The following is an 18,380-nucleotide window of genomic DNA, read 5'->3' as shown; positions in this document are numbered from 1 at the left end:
ATTGTTCCAAATACTGACACAAAATGTAGACAGGGCCTATCCAGCTGTGGACATGATCTTTACTGGAATATACAACAGAGAAGATTTCGATTTCTGAAGCACTTGTCAACATGTCAAGTCCTAATAAAAACCAGGGAATGAATAAGAAGCAGAAAAAGAGAAATAGATTTACTGATTTGTAGTTTAAGTTTAATATGAAATGGAGATTATAGGCTGAATCTCTAAGTCTTTTCATTCTTGGTCAAATAAATATGGACAAATCCTCAGTTTTAAAAGTTGCATCTCAAGATCTGGTTCTTGTTGCAAGTGGAATACAAAATCTTTTGGCCTAGCAGAGTGTAAAAGAAAAGAGACATCTGCAGTACAGGTAATCCTCATGTAACAACTATAATTGAGTTTGGAATTTCAATCATAAGTCATACCAGTTGTTAAGTGGGTCATTATGTATTGTAACCAGGGCTTTTTTTCTCATAGAACGCCCAGAACAGAGTTCCGGCATCTTTTTTGGATGGAACCTTATAGGGTAGGCAAGGTGAGTTGTGTGACGTGTGTGAGTTCCTGCACCTTTTTTTTTAAGGAAAAAAAGCACTGATTGTAACCAACCCAATTTTACAACATTTTTATGGTGGTTCATAAGTGAACATGGTGGTCATAAAGTGAACATGGTTAAGCAAACCCATTGTTTACAAAGAGCATTTTCCCCAGAAACAAGCACTGGTTTCTTGCAAAAAACCATCATAAATCATGGTCACATGAACATGGGATGCTGCAAACAGCCATCAATGCATGCCAGTTGCTAAGCACCCAAAATGCAATTGTGTGACTGTGAAGTCACATGATATAGTATGGCACTGACTGCAAGACATCCTCAGTTCAGACTTGCTCTAGGAGTTTACAGAATGTCATTACAGATGGTTCTTGACTTTTGACTATTCATTCTGCCTTTGTAAGCTATAATGGCACTGAATTACCTGAATGGTAGTTACAATTGGTTTTTGGCATTCCAACCATGATGTCATGGTTCCAACAGATGAAACTCTTCAAAAGAACTTTGAGGCATTATTTACCTTAAAGCAGGGGTAGTCAACCTTGGCTCTTTTATGACTTGTGGACTTAGCTGGCTCAGGAATTCTGAGAATTGAAGTTCACGAGTCATAAAAGAGCCAAGGTTGACTACCCCTGCCTTAAAGGATCTTTTATTTGAGTAGCATAATATCGGCACTACATAAGCGAAGCCAAAAACTGAATTCCCCTCCCCTGGGCACATAGTATCAAAGCACAATTCCCTCCTCCAATCAAAAGTCATAAATCATATTCCCAATTAGCTTTAAGCGCAGGCTCCCTCTCCAGCCCAATTCTTTATCAGCTCTGGGTTCAATAGCCTTGATTCTCATGCTACGTTTAGTGTTGTTATGTCTAGCTGGACACTCATTCACACCCACCCCCCCAGCATCATCTAACTCTAAAAGGGAAAGGGAAAAGATGGCTACATTTCCATCTGTTATCAGTGCAAAAACATCTGATGTTAGCAGCATTGACATCTGCCCCCCCTTATAAAAAGGACAAATCCTGTAATGTAAACAAAAGCACAGGTTAGGGATTGCCTCTTGGTTTATTAGGGTGTTTCTTATAGAACCTATTAATGAGTCTGTCAGCTTTCACATCGCTAGACTTCATCCAAGTGGCCTCAAACAACGAATATCCCTTCCATTGTACTAAGTACTGCAATTTCCCTTTAAAAATTCTAGAATCAAGAATACGCTTTACTTCATAGTGAGTCTGTCCTGCCACCACGAAGGGTCTGGGTGCCTTATTAGGGGGAGGTCTTAAAGTGTAACCCCGATAAGGTTTCAACAGGCTGCAATGGAAAACAGGGTGAACTTTTCCTAAGAGCTTAGGGAGTTTTAATTCCACCGTGACCGGGTTAATGATCTTTACAATGGGGAAGTCCTAACTTCTTACTAGGTAATTTAAGGTGTAAATATTTAGTGGACAGATAAACCTTTTCCCCAGCTTGGAATGTTCTTTGAGGAGCCCTATTTTTATTTGCCTGTTTTTTATATGTCTCGGAAGTCTTTTTTAAAGCAGTTTTCGTGGTTCCAAACTTCTTCCCACCCCCTCACCCATTGATCAAATGTCTGGGAAACAGAGAGCACCTGGGGGTATTTGGGTATTGGGCTGAATTCTTTTCCTGTGGCCACTTTAAAAGGCGTAAAGTCGGTGCTTTACACCTTTTAAAGCCACTTCTGTGAAAGGTCAGTCCAGTTTGTTTGTTGGTAGCTAACATAGCATCTAAGATATTGGTCCACCATTGAGTTCACGGATTCAGTTGCCCCATTAGTAGATGATAGACCTTGAGATGAGCTAATTAGTTTAAGAAAACTTCTCCCAAACTTAGCTGTGAACTGTACCCCCCTGTCCGAAATTATTCATTTAGGTGCGCCATGCAGCCTGTAGATATGTTTCAGGAACATTTTGGTCAGTCATTGGGTGGACGGAAGCCCTTTGCAGGCGATGAAGTGAGCCTATTTGAAAACAGATCTACCACAGTCTAGATGACTGTATTTCCTCTACTTTCAGGTAGATCTACTATAAAATCCATAGCAATTTCTTCCCATGGTGGGGAAAGGTCTGCCACTGGTTGCAATAACCCAGGGGTTTTCCCCAGAATTCTTTTCATGGTGGCACATACAGCACAACTCTAGACATAGCTTTCCATGTCCCATTTCAATCCCGGCCACCAGAATTGCCAGTGGATTAGGTGTAGTATTTTTAAATATCCAAAGTGCCCAGCCTGTTTTACGTCACGGCCATGTCAGAAAGCATTAAGGCAGAGGGTCTCTGGCAAGTATAGCTTTTCCCCCTTGTAAGCCAAACCATCCCTGCATGTTAGAGAGGTTTGATTGTCCTTGAACCATTGGTCAGTGAGGAGCTCTTGTTTTATTTTCTTTGCCCCAGGGTCATCAGGGTTAGGGGCTCTTGAAGGTGGGACTCTGCATGGCATGAGCTGAGAAGCTGTTTGTGGATTGGAGATAATTGCTTCATTAACCTCTTCACACTGGCTTTTGTACTGGGGCAGTCTTAGCATCAGCTAAGAAGTTTTTTCCTCCTGGTATGTACTTTAGAGTGAAGTTAAAATGGTAAAATACTGTGCCCATTGAACTTGTTTCGGGGACAATTTGTGAGGAGTTTTCAGTGCTTCTAGATTTTTGTGATCAGTCCATACTTCGAAAGGCACCTTGCTCCCTTCTAGATAGTGTCTAGATCAGGGCTTTTCAACTTTTCACCAATTGTACCACTTTTAGAATATGGCAATATTCGAGTACCACCTAGCAAGATGTCAAAAACTTGATGACCAAAAATAAAAAACCTGTTGAAAGTTGCAGTTGCACTGAAATGACTTATGACCATTTTTCACACTTATGACAATTGCAGCATGCCCAGGGTCATATGATTTATATTTGGATGCTTGGCAATTGATTCATATTTATGATGGTCACAGTGTCACAGGGTCATGTGATTCCCTTTTGCAACCTTTTGACAAGCAAAGTCAATGGCAGGGCTGCTGGTGGCCAAGTGCTAAGGCAGGACTTCCCTCCCTCCCTCTTTCTCATTCCCATCTCCTTCTGAAGGAAGAATTTGAAACCCCCCCATATTTTCTCTCTTCCATATATTCATCAAACAAGGAAAAGCCTCCAGAGACAGAAAAAGACAAGCTACTGAGTGAACTAGCTTAAAAAGGCACATTCCCCTTTAAGAATTAGCTACTGGCTAGAAAGGAAAGTTAAGGAGTGCAGCCAGCACTTAAGGAAGAAAAAAAATGTAGTAAGTATTGGCTGCTGGCTAAGGCAGTCTCCCCAAATGGCTCCATTCATAAGTAAAGGAATGCTACAGGCAAAATCAATTCAGGAGAAAAATACTTCAAACTTCCTTGCAACAAAACTTACAGCTAACAATAGCAGAGCAATAGAAGCTAACAAGAGCCATCAGCCAAATAGAAATTGCCAAACACTCCTTAAGAACAGAAAGCCCACATAGCACAAATCCCAGGACTTCAAAGTCACAAAAGCACATAAGAATCCTTCCACTCTCCATCTCCCTGCCTCACCTCCAGCCATTGCTGCCTTTTTTCACTCCTCTTGGAGGGTGACCCCTCCCCCACTGCATTTCTTGCCTATTTGTTGCTGCCAGCACAGGTGGCTGCCACAGCAGTTGTAGATCAGCTCATGGCCAGCCTGCTTGATCTCCTCTCCCCCCACCTTCCTCCTCCTTCTTCTTCTTTCCCTTCGGTGCAGCTAGAGCTGACTCACCCTCCTCCCAAGGCTGCTGCTTTTTTTCTCTCCCTCTCCCACCCAAACTGCCTCCTTTTATAGCCTCTCCTGTCTCCATATCCCTCGTCCTCCTCTCTCATGGGGGAGGGTGAGCAAGAAGTGAGAAGTGAGCCCCAGCAACTCTGCTACTGCAGAGGACTCTCTCACAGTAAGTTCTTGTCTGCACTGGCTCTTTCTCTCCCTCACTACACTTTGCTAGACAGGGCTGCGTACCACTGCCACTTGTTAATGTACCACAAGTGGTACGCATACCACTGGTTGAAAAGCCCTGGTCTAGATAGTGTCTCCAGTTTAATAGAGCCCAGCAGATTGTGAAAGCCTCCTTCTCCCACACAGGCCACCTCCTCTCACACTCAGTGAATTTTTTTGAGGTGTAGGTGCAGGGATGTAAGGTCCCACTCTGGTTCTTTTGTAGTAGTTCAGCTCTGATGGCCACGTCACTGGCATCGGCTTGAATTACAAAGGGCTTCCCTGGGCAGGGATGCTTTAAGATCGGTTCAACAGCAAATAGACTTTTTAAGTTTTCAAAAGCGGTCTGACAGTTCATAGTTCAAGCTAGTGGTTGACCCAGTTGTGGCTTTCCTCCCTCTTTGCCTTGTTTTAGTTAATTCCGTAAGGAGTAGGGCAATTTTGGCAAAGGAGAGGATGAATTGATGGTAGAAGTTGGCGAATCCTAGGAAACTCTGGAGCTCTTGGTGAGTCTTTGGAGGCTGCCATTCGATTATAGCTTTCACTTTGGCTAGATCCAATTCAATGCCCTCGTTGGAAATTCTGTAGCCAAGATAATCTAATCGAGTCTGGTAAAACTCACACTTGGATAGTTTGACATAAAGTTTGCATTCAACAGTTTCTTTAACACTTCTCTTACTAGTTTTACGTGGTCAGTCATATTTGTGCTGTATATCAAGATGTCGTCAAGATATACCAGAACCCCTTTGTATAAATGGTCATGTGGGACCTGATTAATCAGCTGCATGAAGACAGCTAGTGCCCCCTGTAGCCCAAACGGCATGACTTTAAATTAATAGCTGCCCATGGGACAGTTAAAAGCAGTCTTCCACTCATCTCACTCCTTTATCTTCACCCGGTAGTATGCCTCTCTCAGGTCTAACTTAGTGAAGACACTCCCCTTTGCCAGGTGGGTTAGTAAGTCCTTCAGGAGGGGGAGGGGGTATTTATTTTCCACACTCACCATGTTCTGACCATTATAATCCATGCAGAGATGAAGCGACCCATCTTTTTTTTTCTTTAAACAACACCGGGGCTCCCACAGCAGACTTGGCCCATTCAATGAATCTCCTTGCTAGATTTTTGTCCACATATCGCTGCATCTCCTCCATTTCAAGGGGGACATAGCATACATCCTTGGTCGTGGGAGTTTGGCTCCCAGTAACAGTTTGATGGAGCAATCATTGGGTCGGTAGAGAGGCAGGGCGTCATATTCTTTCTCACTAAATGCCTCCACTAGGTCCTGGTACTTGCTGGGAATGAGTGGCTCTCCTGGTTACAATAAGGCAGCCATGTGCACTAGCTCATTGAGTGGGCTAAAGTCTCCTGTAATGTCCATTGAATTAAGGGGGAGGCTTGGATCCTATAGGTATCTTTACAGTCCTCATTCCTTTTTCCCACCAGATAAATGGCATCCCCACTGCTGGTGGCTTGCAGGGGTTGTGGCATCCTCTGTTGCTGTAAGGCCCAGAGGGGGTTGTTGCTGGATCCCCATTGGTTATGGGCCCCTCAGTGGTTGCTGCACATTGGGGGGCAGTGGCCATCCCCACTGCTGCTGCTGTTCTCCCAGCGGTTGCTGACCTCCTGATGGCTACATCACCCCCAGTTGTTGCAAGGTCCCCATCTGCTGCTGCATATTTGTGGGCTGCAGCCACCCCCAGCTTGGCTGCTACACTGGCATAGGCTGCTGGCCCCACACCTGTGGGGTCTGTGGCATCCCCTACTGCTGTATGGGCCCCGGGCTGGGTGGTCAGTAAGTGCATCGATCCAGGGATTGGCTGTCCCAGTGATGGCTCAGGCTCTTATCTCGTCGTTGGTGATCTGGGCTTTTGGAGGGGCGACAACTGGAGCTGTCTCTACCTGCGGGGCTGGAGGCCCTGGTGGGTGGTTCTGAGGATGGGGAGGCTACCTGATCTGCTCAGAGCCAGTGCAGGCCATTAAAATTGTACTTTGAGAAAAGCAAATGCCTCAGAGTTCTTATTTCTATTGGTCTCATCTATTGGAACCATAACATTAAACCAAGACTCCAAAATTCAATTATCCATGGGGTCCTGAGCCCTGGTCACCTACCCAAACCTTTTGGGAGGACAACAAAGACTCTGGGAAGATGCAGAGATGGGGAAAAAAAGAGGAATCACTCCCGAGCCTGGGAGCAGCTGCAGCAGATGGGGCAAAGGCTGCTACTTTTATGGAAAGTATAATCATAACAGCTGGAGTGAGGCCAAAGACCCATGGGGTCCCAGGGAAGAAGCTGACTCAGAATGAGGAAGCCATCATCCTAGGGGGAACCTGGTGGTCTGATGCTCCACTGCCACTAAAAAGCACCCTGAAAGCTGCTGAGGTTGAATTCCCATTGATTTCATTGCAGAGTCTCCTTTCACCTGTATTGATAAAGCCTAAGCACCCTGCAACTTGGAATGAATCTGGTGAGTGGAAGTATCTGACAGCTGTCCACAGCCATTCAGTGAAACACCTGAGGGAGAAGTTTGCTCAGTTGGACATGCCACCTGCCAGATATTTGCTGGCGGGAGAGAAGGCAAATGGGCACAGGACCACAGCCACCCCAGCAAAGTCCTAGCCCTGTGATGATTGAGGAGGCCTCCTCCCCACTGCCAAGCCTGACCTGACATCAAGCCTGGTGCACTGCCGAAGCCCCAACCACCACCGATGCCAGGCTAGTCCAGATCGGCCCCAACAAAAGATTAGTCCTGAATATTACAGGTGAGACGTAAGTCCTGAGTAACGTAGGTGTCCTCTTAGCCCAGATCGGCATCGTCAGTCTCCTAGCTCTGATCGTTACTGACGCCCAGAAAGCTCAGAGAATTATCGGCACTATGTTATCCCCGATCGCCACAGGCATCTTACTAGTTCAGATTGTCACCAGTGCCCATCAGGTCCTGATCCCTATTGATGTTGTGCCAGTTCTAACCGACATTGGCGACCTGCCAGCCCGAGACCCCTACCACCAGGTTTTTGGAGAGGAAGATTGCAGCCATTTCAACCATAATTCCCTGGATTCATGCAAGCCCTGTGGGATCATCACACAGCTGAACCACCTCCTCTTAAACCCACTTTCAATGGAGATCCCGAGAAAGTGACTATCTTCCTAAATCAGGTGTGGTCTCACATTAATTGTTATGAATGGGCTTATTTGGATGAAACAGAGATGATTGATGCAGTGGCTGCCAACTTAGAGGGGGAGGCTGCAGAGTGAGTAGCTGGCCTATGAGAGGTGCAAGCACCCGAGCCATGGGACCTCGACCTGTTCACACATAGACTGAGGGCCAATTTGAGGATGAATCCCAAGTGGTGCAAGCAGAAAAAGACCTACATGATGTAAAGCAAAGGGGCTGGCCAGCCAGAGGATAAGTGAGAGAATTTCACAGGCTGGCAGGAAAGATCAGGCAATCATTGATCCACTATTTCAAAGCGGGGCTGGATCGCAACCTGTTCCAGGCATGCATCTGCAGAGGCAATCCTATCAACTCTATGATTGGTACCACTTAGCTACAAACATGGATATTGAGCTGACCCAGTACCACAAGGCTGCAGTTTCAGGATCTCAGCCAAAGTGAAGTGCCAACCGTCACAATGACCACCACCTGCCACAAAACATGGGACCATTCGAGCATCCACTGGATACCAGATCAAGTGCTACAAATGTGAACAACCTGGATATTGAGCTGCAGAGTGCCCAGTTCCTTTCCCTCCACCAAAAAGTGCAACTGCTGCTCTGGCGAAGCCAAAGAGACAACCCCAGCCAACACATGAGAAGTCAAATTGGACCAGACAGGGGCAGGTTGTACAGTCACTTCTCCTCCCCAAGAGAAGCAAAAGGAGATATCTGAAAGCCTACCCATGCCAGATCCTTATGACAGCAATGACGGAGGAGAAGACAACCCGATGGTATGTCAGCCTGTCTCGCCTTTGCCTTTTAGTAATGCTTAAATCAGGGGCTCAGATGAACTTGAACGTTTTAGTTGATTAGGGATGCACCTGATGCCTAATCAACCTCCCTACCATACTAAAACTATGCATTAGAGCAAACTTACTACCCATACCCATGAGGTTTGAGCAGGCAAATGGATCTCTCATAGGGGGAGCCCCGGCCACCAACCTGAGCCAAGGTGGTGCAGCAGTTAGAGTGCAGTACTGCAGGCCACTTTAGCTGACTGTGTTCAGCAGGTCAGCGGTTCAAATCTCACTGGCTCAAGGTTGACTCAGCCTTCCATCCTTCCGGGGCAGGTAAAATGAGGACCCAGATTGTTGGGGGCAATGTAAATATATATATACATCGCTTACTGGTGTACACCGCTTAGAGAGTGCTTGCACTTAAAGTGGTATATAAGTCTCATAAATAAATAACTGAACCAGTGCATTTAAAAATTGGGGAACATTGGGAGTTAATCCAATTTGTGGTGATCCCAAAAATGACTGAAGTGGTGATTCTGGGATTGGCCTGGCTTGATAAATGGTGCCCAATGATTTGGTGGGAAAACAGAGTTAGGACTTTAAGGCTGGCAACCGAACCATTGCCTCCTGCCCCACTTAGTAACCCAGTTGAAAGCCAGGTGCAATATCTGGAAACCTTGAGGTCTGCTGTCAGTTCCCTGCTGGGAGAACCTGTCATCCCAAGTGAATACAGAGACTTAGCAGTGAGGCAGAATGTGATGTCCTGCCACCCCACCGAACTACAGACTGTGCCATTGAGATTTTATCGGGAGCAAAATTACACAAACCAAAAATATATTCAATGACCCCTCGTGAACAGAAAGAGTTGAGAGCATACATTGATAAGAACTTAGCCAGGGGATTTGTCTAACCAGCAAAATTCCGAGTAGATGCCCCAGTGTTGTTTAGAAAAAATAAAGATGGGTCAATGAGATTGTATGTTGATTATAAAGGATTAAATACTGTTAGCGTGGAGAATATATACGCCCTCCCCTTGATGAAGGACATGTTGACCCACCTGGCAAAAGGAAGTTTTTTTTTTTACCAAACTAGACCTAAGAGAGGTGTATTACCAAGTGAGAATCAAGAAAGGGGACGAGTGGAAAACAGCCTTTAACAGCCCATTGGGGAGCTACCAATTCAATGTTATGCCTTTTGGTCTGCAAGGGGCTGTATTCATGCAATTGATTAATCAAGTGCTGCATGATCACCTATACAAAGGATTCCTAGTTTACCTTGATGATATCCTCATGTATACTGAAACCAAGGCAGAGCATGTTAAACTAGTACTTGAAGTACTCAAAAAACTGTTAAACTCTAAACTTTATGCAAAGCTCTCAAAGTGTGAGTTCCATCAAACATGCCTTGATTACCTGGGATATAGGATTTCCAACGAGGGCATTGAGATGAACCCAGCCAAGGTAAAATCTGTACTGGAATGGCAACCCCCACGTACCTGTAAGCAGCTCCAGAGCTTTTTGGGCTTCACAAACTTCTACCAGCAATTCATTCCCTCTTTTGCTGAGATTGCTTTGCTGCTGGCTGAACTTATTAAAAACTGGGAAAAACAGGGGGACAACCACTTCCATGGTCAATTGAATGCCAAACTGCTTTTGAGAATTTAAAAAGACTGTTTGCAGCAGAACCCATTCTTAAACACCCTGATTCTGAAAAACAATTCATCATCCAAGCTGATGGCAGTGACGTAGCGATGGGTGCTGTTTTGTTACAAAGGAATGAAAATGGAGATTTACAGCCCTGTGCTTACACCTCGAAAAAATTGACAGACATGGAACGTAGGTGGACAGTCTGAGAGATAGAAGTTTTCACGGTGTGGTGGGCTTTACTCACCTGCCATCATTTTCTCGAAGGGGGAGACTTGCCTTTTGAAGTATGATCACAAAAATTTAGAGGCATTAAGAACCCCTCACAAACTATCCCTTAAGCAAATCAGATGGGCGCAATATTTTAACCATTTCAACTTCATGTTAAAATACCTCCCGGGGAGAGGGAAAATTCCTGGCTGACACCTTATCTAGGTTGCCCAATACAAAAGCTGTCAAGAAGAAATTATAAACTCTGTCATTCCTCAGTCAAAATCAGTTTCTCAAGTAAGGATGGGGGATCCTTCACATGCTAAACCTACTGAGCCTGATAACCCTATCACTAAGAGACTAAAAGGAGAGCTGAAAACTAATCCCTGGTTCCTAGTGAATAAAACTATTTTGACTTGTTGGGACAGGTTCGCATGGAAGGAGTCAAAACTTTATCTACCAGAGACTCTCAGAGTTCAAGCTCTCCAACACAGTCATGATAGTAAACAAGCAGGCCACTTTGGCTACCTAAAGACTTTACATTTGATTCGACGACAGTTCTGGTGACCAGGACTAAAGAAAGATGTTGAGAATTATGTAAAAAGCTGTGCAACTTGTGCAACAATGAAGAAGCGCCCGGGTAAACCACCTGGATTGTTACAGCAAATATCAGATCCTTTCCACCCATGGGAAGAGATCACCATGGATTTTATCATGGAATTACTGGAAAATAGGGGAAATATGGTAATATAGACTGTGATTGACCTTTTTTCAAAACAAACTCATTTCATCCCCTGCAGGGGGGGATGCATCCGCAAAAAGGTTGGCATGAATGTTTCTACCGACTCCATGGAGCTCCAAAGAGAATTATATCAGATAGAGGAGTGCAGTTCACTGCGAAATTCTGGAGAGACTTTCTAAAACTTATTGGGTCCATGCAGGGACTATCATCAGCTTTTCACCCATCTACTAATGGAGCTTCTGAAAAGGCTAACAGTATGGTGGAATAATATATTAGATGTTACGCGGATTACCAACAGACAACCTGGGCTGACCTCTTCCCCTTTGCTGAGGTGGCTTACAATAACATTGTGCATAGCAGCACTGGACTCACTCCGTTTAAAATAGCCCCTGGTAAGGAATTTGTTCCTATGCCTGAGCTCCCTCAGGACCCTCCTGTTTCATAGACTTTAGATCAATGGGTGACTTCTTGGAAAACTATTTGGGAATAATGCTAAATCGGCTCTTATTAAGGCTTCAAAAGTTTACAAAGAACAGGCAGACAAGAAGACAGATCCTCAGAGATCTTTTCATGTTGGTGAAAAAGTATCTCTCTATAAAATATCTGAGACTAGTAAAAAATTGGGACCAAAGTTTCTTGGACCTTTTCCCATAATATGGATTATAAACCCAGTCACTGTAGAATTAAAGCTTCCTCCCTTCTTAGGGAAAATTCATCCTGTTTTTCACTGCAGCCTATTAAAGCCTTTCAGGGAGTCCTCATTAAGACCTCCTCCCAAACAAGCACCTGGTCCTCTTATTGTAGAGGGAGAAACTCATTATGAAATAAAATAAATCCTTGACTCTAGGTTGCACAAGGGAAAGCTGCAACATTTAGTGCGATGGAAGGGCTATCCCCTATTAGAAGCCACTTGGGTGAAAAGTACTGATGTGAAATCTGAAAGATTAATATGTAAATTTTATGATAGACATCCAAATAACCCTAAGGGTTAATTACTGACTCTAACTTCTCTTTATTTGCAGGATTTTCCCCCTTTTTTAGGGGATCTGACTGTCAAACCTACAAAACTACTTTGGTTACAGCCATCTTTCTTCATTTTTTGGCTTAGGGGAAGGGAAGATGCATTCTTCTATTTCAGTTAAAACAATAACTTTCTTGTGGGAACCAAGGTCAAATCACTCAAGTGTTTGGCAGGCTAGAATTACCGTTAGAGAGCCCGCCAAAGGTGTTAATGAGAGAATGTGATTTATTACATAATTAGTGGTTGAGGAGTTTAACTTTCATTTTTGTAACCTTTTGGGGGGAGTCTTCCAGTCTTGGTTTCAGCTATGTTCTTGCTGATATTATGTAGCCATTAAAATTGTTCTTTGAGGAAAGCAAATGCCTTAGAGTTCTTATTTCTATTGGTCTCATCTATTGGAACCATGACACTGGTGCTTGGCAACCCATTCACTTTTATGACCAATTGCCAAGCATCCGATGATCACACCATCACCATTTACACCTGGGTCCCCAACCTATAGGCCATGGCTTGTTACTAGGCCATGGCCTGCTGGACACTGGGCTATTGGAATGATTGGCGAGTGCATGCACCATTTGTGTATGCGCATGGGCACTAGCACTGCTGCCAGTGTCATGCAGGTACTAGTGGCCTGTTTGTGCATGCACACAGGCACCAGCATGCTGCCAGCACTGCCACAGGTACGCACAGGCTGCTTGTGCATGCACGTGGGCTGGTTGTGCATGCATGCATACTAATGCCGCCACTATGTGTGCACCCATTTGTGCATGCGCATGCAGAGCCATGCATGCACACATTTCCCTGCTCCTCTCTTTCCCTGCAGGCTGCCAAGCCAGAAAGATCAGGGAGTTCTATATCAGAACCCATTTCCTTGTTGGGGGGGGGTTGGATCTGTCCTTTCCAGCTTCTTTCTGTGGGTTCTGTCATTCTCCTGAAGGGAAAAATGGAATGTATTATTTCTATGGAATGTATTATTTCTCCTTTTGCTTCACTAAAATGTATCCTCTCTGCTTTTTCTATCTGCTTGCTCTTTGAACTGTTTTCCCTTGATGTCAACCTGGAGTGAGAAAGGAATGTGTTTCTGGCCATCTGGCTTATCTCTCGCTGCAGAAGAGAAAGGTGCAAAGACCCAATAACATCTTCACAGGCATGGGAATGGACTCCGTTATTAGCCCCATTCCCATAGCGGACTTAACACCTAGGGATTGGCTTGTTTGAACTGACCAGATGAACTATTGGGGTGGGGTTTGCTTGTTGCTCCTTTAACTATTGATCTGAGCAGGAAACCCCCAGATCCTGCCTTCTATGCCTGCTGTCAGCTTCTACTAATAAAAGTTCCTTTTGGAATGAGAACATTCCAATAGTCCTGCTTTCTTTGGATGAGGTTTTGAAGCACGTTCTTATATTAAGCAGGATCTGCAGTAATGGTCAGCCCAGAAGGAAGACCCTTACCAGGGGACTATGCAAACGATGTCTGAAATCAGCACGGAGAGGGAAGAACCTGCCCTGGGATGAAATTCTCCCACCAGACAGGTCCTAGCAGATACAACTCTCAATCCTTGAGTCCTTGGATGAGGTAGTGGTCGCTGAACTCCAAGACAAACCAAGGTAGACATTGGAAAGAAGAAAGACTGGGAGAAGAAAGCCAGGAAGGTGACTCTTAAATGCAGCAGTCACCAGCCGGGTTGGAAAGTTGAGATGGAGAGGGCACTTCACCTCAGTGAAGATGAAAATGACCAGCCACCCAACTCCAGCTGGTTCCTAGAGCAAGATATTGACATGCTGAGAGTCACCTTTGATTCCCTGAAGGAAGAGGAAGCCAACCCATGCAGGAGTATCACTAACCCAGGCTCAACTGATGTAACAGATGAAGGTGAGGTTGAGGCAGCAATCCCAGGATCTTCTTCCAGCGCCACAGAGGCAGCAACCATCGCTACCACTGCAGCCACCCCTGGGCAGGCTGCACCACCGGACAGTGATGGACACCGACCCAGGAGACAGAGAGAACATCAAACCATCAGAAAGTTCCCTCTGCTGAGGGTGAGATACAGCAGAGAGCCGCACCAGCTGGGGTTTTTCCTCACTCAAGTCCTGAACTACATGGAAGAATATGGCCGAGAAATACCCAGCGACTGCGGCCAAATAAAGATTGTACAGATGGCCCCAGATGGCGACACAGCTGAATGGGTGGTGGATCTCCATGACGCCGATGCCCCAGAGCTACAAAATTTCAACCAATTCATGGCAGCTCTCCAGCAATGGTTTGAAGACCCCTTGGCTGACCAGAAAGTGCTGAAGCACATAAAAACTGTCAGACAGGGGTGACGGCCCATAGCTGAATACACGCAGGAATTCTGAGCCCTAGCCAGCTGAACTGGATGGAGGATATCCTGGTAGGTCATTTCAAAGATGGCCTTAACAATGACCTGCATTATGCTTGCATCCCTCAGGGAGATCCTGACCAGCTCCAGGATTGGTACATCTTAGCCGAGGAAGCAGAAATCGATCGTGACAGAAGGCAATGACATTCAGCTAGTAATAGTAGTAAAGTTGGAAGGGACCTTGGAGGTCATCTAGTCCAACCCCCTGCTCGGGCAGGAAACCCTACACCATTTCGGACAAATGGCTGTCCAGTCTCTTCTTAAAAACTTCCAGTGTCGGAGCATTTACTGCTTCTGGAGGCAAGCTGTTCCACTGATTAATTGTTCTCACTGTCAGGAAGTTTCTCCTTAGGTCTAGGTTGCTTCTCTCCTTGATTAGTTTCCACCCGTTGCTTCTTGTCCTGCCTTCAGGTGCTTTGGAAAATAGCTTAATTCCCTCTTCTTTATGGCAGCCCCTGAGATATTGGAATACTGCTATCATGTCCCCCCTTGCCCTTCTCTTCGTTAAACTAGACATACCCAATTCTCGCAACCGTTCCTTATATGTTTTAGCCTCCAGTCCCCTAATCATCTTTGTTGCTCTTCTCTGTACTCTTTCTAGAGTATCAACATCTTTTTTACATCGTGGTGACCAAAACTGGATGCAGTATTCCAAGTGTGGCCTTACCAAGGCATTGAAGAGTGGTATTAATACTTCACGTGATCTTGATTATATCCCTCTGTTAATGCAGCCTAGCACTGTGTTGGCCTTTTTGGCAGCTGCAGCACACTGCTGGCTCATATTTAGGTGATTGTCTACTAGGACTCCGAGGTCCCTCTCACAGTTACTACTATTGAGCATGGTGCCACCTATGCTGTACTTGTGCATTTGGTTTTTCTTGCCTAAATGTAGAACCTTGCTTTTTCACCATTGAATTTCATTTTGTTAGTTAGTGCCCAGTGTTCAAGTCTGTCCAGATCCTTCTGTACCTGAAGCCTGTCTTCTGGAGTGTTGGCTATTCCTGCCAGCTTGGTGTCATCTGCAAATTTGATGAGTTCCCCATCTATCCCTTCATCCATGACATGGGGGGAGATCCTGGGGAAAATCACCAGCAGAGCCGCCTTAAGAAACAGGCCCTTACCACTCTGAGGAAAATGGCCTGTTTCAAATGCAGGAAGGATGGGCACTATGCTGCTGAGTATCACTCAAAAACCCCTATCCGGAAACCTGACCATGCTGTTGGAGGGAAGCCCGGGAAAACTCCATCAAAACCAAAGGAGACAGCCATGAAAAGTGTGGAGGTTGTCGAGTTCCTGGCCCTCTCGGGCCAGACAGGAGAAGCTCCAATCCAGCCAGGAGGATCCTCTGATTCCTCAGAGCACAACTCAGAAGACAAACCCCTGGTAAGTGGACCTATCATGCCCCTCACCAGAACCGTAGAACTGTTTAGCCAGGGATGCCAGAGAGAGTTGCACTTAGAGTCATGATAAATTCTGGCTGCACTCGCTGTCTCATAAGTCCAACCCTGGTGGAGAATTTAGGAATTCCGGTGAGGAGGCTAAAAAAACCGATTTCATTCGGTCAATTAGATGGGTCCATTTCAGGGGGGATACCAGCCACTCTTGCCATGTTACCAGTCCATCTCACTATAGGGAATCACATAAAGACTCTAATGTTTAAGGAATGGAATGCCCACTCATATTAGGTATGATATGGTTAACCAAATGGAACCTGAGGGTGGACTGGAGGACAGGAGAACTGAGATTCCCAAAAGGGGAGTGGAGGCAAAAGCCCTGACTTGGATCAAAAGGAAAGGGGGGCCCGGACAGTGCAGCAGCAGTGGGGAAGAAGGAGTTGGAAGGCATACCAGAGGAATATTGGGACCTAGCTGAAGTGTTCAGTGAAGAGAGATCTGACGAATTGGCACCCCACTGACCCACGGACTGTGCTTGTAAGGACCTGCTTCAAAACCTAATCCCAAGAAAGCAGGACTCTTGGAACAGTTTCATTCCAAAAGGAACTTTTATTAGGAGAAGCATCCCAAAGGGCTTCCCCCTACCCCTCAGGAGAATGACAGAACCCATAGAAAGAAGCCAGAAAAGGACAGAACTACCACCCCCACAACAGGAAATGGGTTCTGACAGTGCTATTGAAATACTCCTGAGGGCAAAATTACCTAAGCCAAAAATGTACTCTATGACCCCATGGGAGCGAGAGGAGTTACAAAAGTTCATAGACAAAAATCTGGAGAAGAGGTTTATCCAAAATATTATATTATAATTTGCCTAAAGATACCATTTATGTGGCTTAGATCTAAAGGCTCCCTGTGATTCTATATGAAAGTTACTAGATGAAATCAGCTGTACTTTGATTGACTATCATCTCTTTACATTACTATGCCATGGCATTAACATCCAAATCAACATTACAGGTAGCTTAGTTACCATTTAAAGTTAAAACTGACCTCCCAAGTGGTATTTATGATCTGGTTCTGAAGTTTTGATGCCAACCCCTCCCTGGTCACATGACTGTAGGTTGGGTGTTTGGCAATTAGCCTGCATTCACAGCTGTTTCCAGTGTCTCATGGTTATGTGATTGCATTTTGTGATCAGTTTGTTGAAAACCAGCATTTACTTCTGGTTTTTAACAAAACAAGCAACCACAACAACCACCACATTTGATTAACAACTGCTGCTAAAAGGTCTTATAATTGGGACAGTCATATGGGTAACCTGATTTATGATAATCAAAACTCATGACTCTAATGGGCAGCCTGCATGGAAGACTATCTGCAATCACATAACAATTGATCTGATCCAATCCCCTATTCACAAAGTAGGTCAAGTTGTCAAACAAAACTGCATCCTTGCTCCATTACTGTTGCACTTGAATGTTAATTACTTTTTTCTGGGATCCTTGGTGGTCTCTGAACTTGGTTCTTTTCTTGCAAATGTTTCATTACCAAACTAGATAACATCATCAATGCTAGTAGGGAGTAGGATTTGCTCTCATTTTATATATTAGTGGCTTGTCTTGTTACAGTTGGTGAGAGAGGTCTTGGCTGTTCCTTGATTAGGCTGTTGTTTACTGTTAGCTTGTTTCAGTTCCTTAATTGGGGTATTGTTTGCTTCTTAATTATTGGTCTAATACTAATCTTGGTGTTAATGTCTGCTCATCTGGGAGTTGATTAGTGGTGAGGAAGTATTTTGTTCTTTATGCTTCCTTTTTGGCTTTTTGATTGTCTCTTTTGAATGATACATAGATGCTGTTTATATCTATGTGTCCATTGATGGTTGATTTGTCTAAGGGCCAGACTTCCAAGAATTCTCTAGCATTTTTGGACTGTCAACTAGGATGTTGACAGTTTCCGAGTCAAAACTATAATTAGTATGTCCATGTGTTGTGAAATTAAGGAATTTTCATCACGTCTTCTGACTGCTAGTTGGTGCTCATGGATGCATTCTAATAGTCTGCTGCCTGTTTGTCTTACATAGTGGCTATAGCAGTCATTACACTGTATGTTGTAGATGAGCCCTGTTTTTTCTTCTGGGGCTTCTGGGTCTTTTGTAAACCAAAAGACAACATAAGCCTTAATTTCATAATCACATAAGTGTGCCCATGTGTTGCCTGTGTCTGCCCTGGAAAAGATCTGGGAGAGGAGCCAGCTCTTCAAGCCCCTTCAAAACATCAGGAGGGTGGGGGACTATATGGATCTCAGGTGGAATTCATTCCAAAGGGCAAGTGTTTTTCATAAACATGATCATATTGTGAGTGCAATAAAATATTGCATAATTTTAATTAAGAATATATAGTCACTAAATGAACCTAAAAAATACATAACAGCTGGAGAATCATAAAAAGGCTTTCAGCATAATCAGGAAATTGGCTCTGACACATACCAGGACCCACAATTCTGAGCACAGAAACACAGG

The sequence above is a fragment of the Crotalus tigris genome, unplaced genomic scaffold, assembly GCF_016545835.1.
Source record: "Crotalus tigris isolate CLP2741 ecotype Arizona unplaced genomic scaffold, ASM1654583v1 scf7180000020347.5012614909:4044961, whole genome shotgun sequence".
Classification (NCBI taxonomy): Eukaryota; Metazoa; Chordata; class Lepidosauria; order Squamata; family Viperidae; genus Crotalus; species Crotalus tigris.
This window is presented reverse-complemented; position numbering follows the sequence as displayed.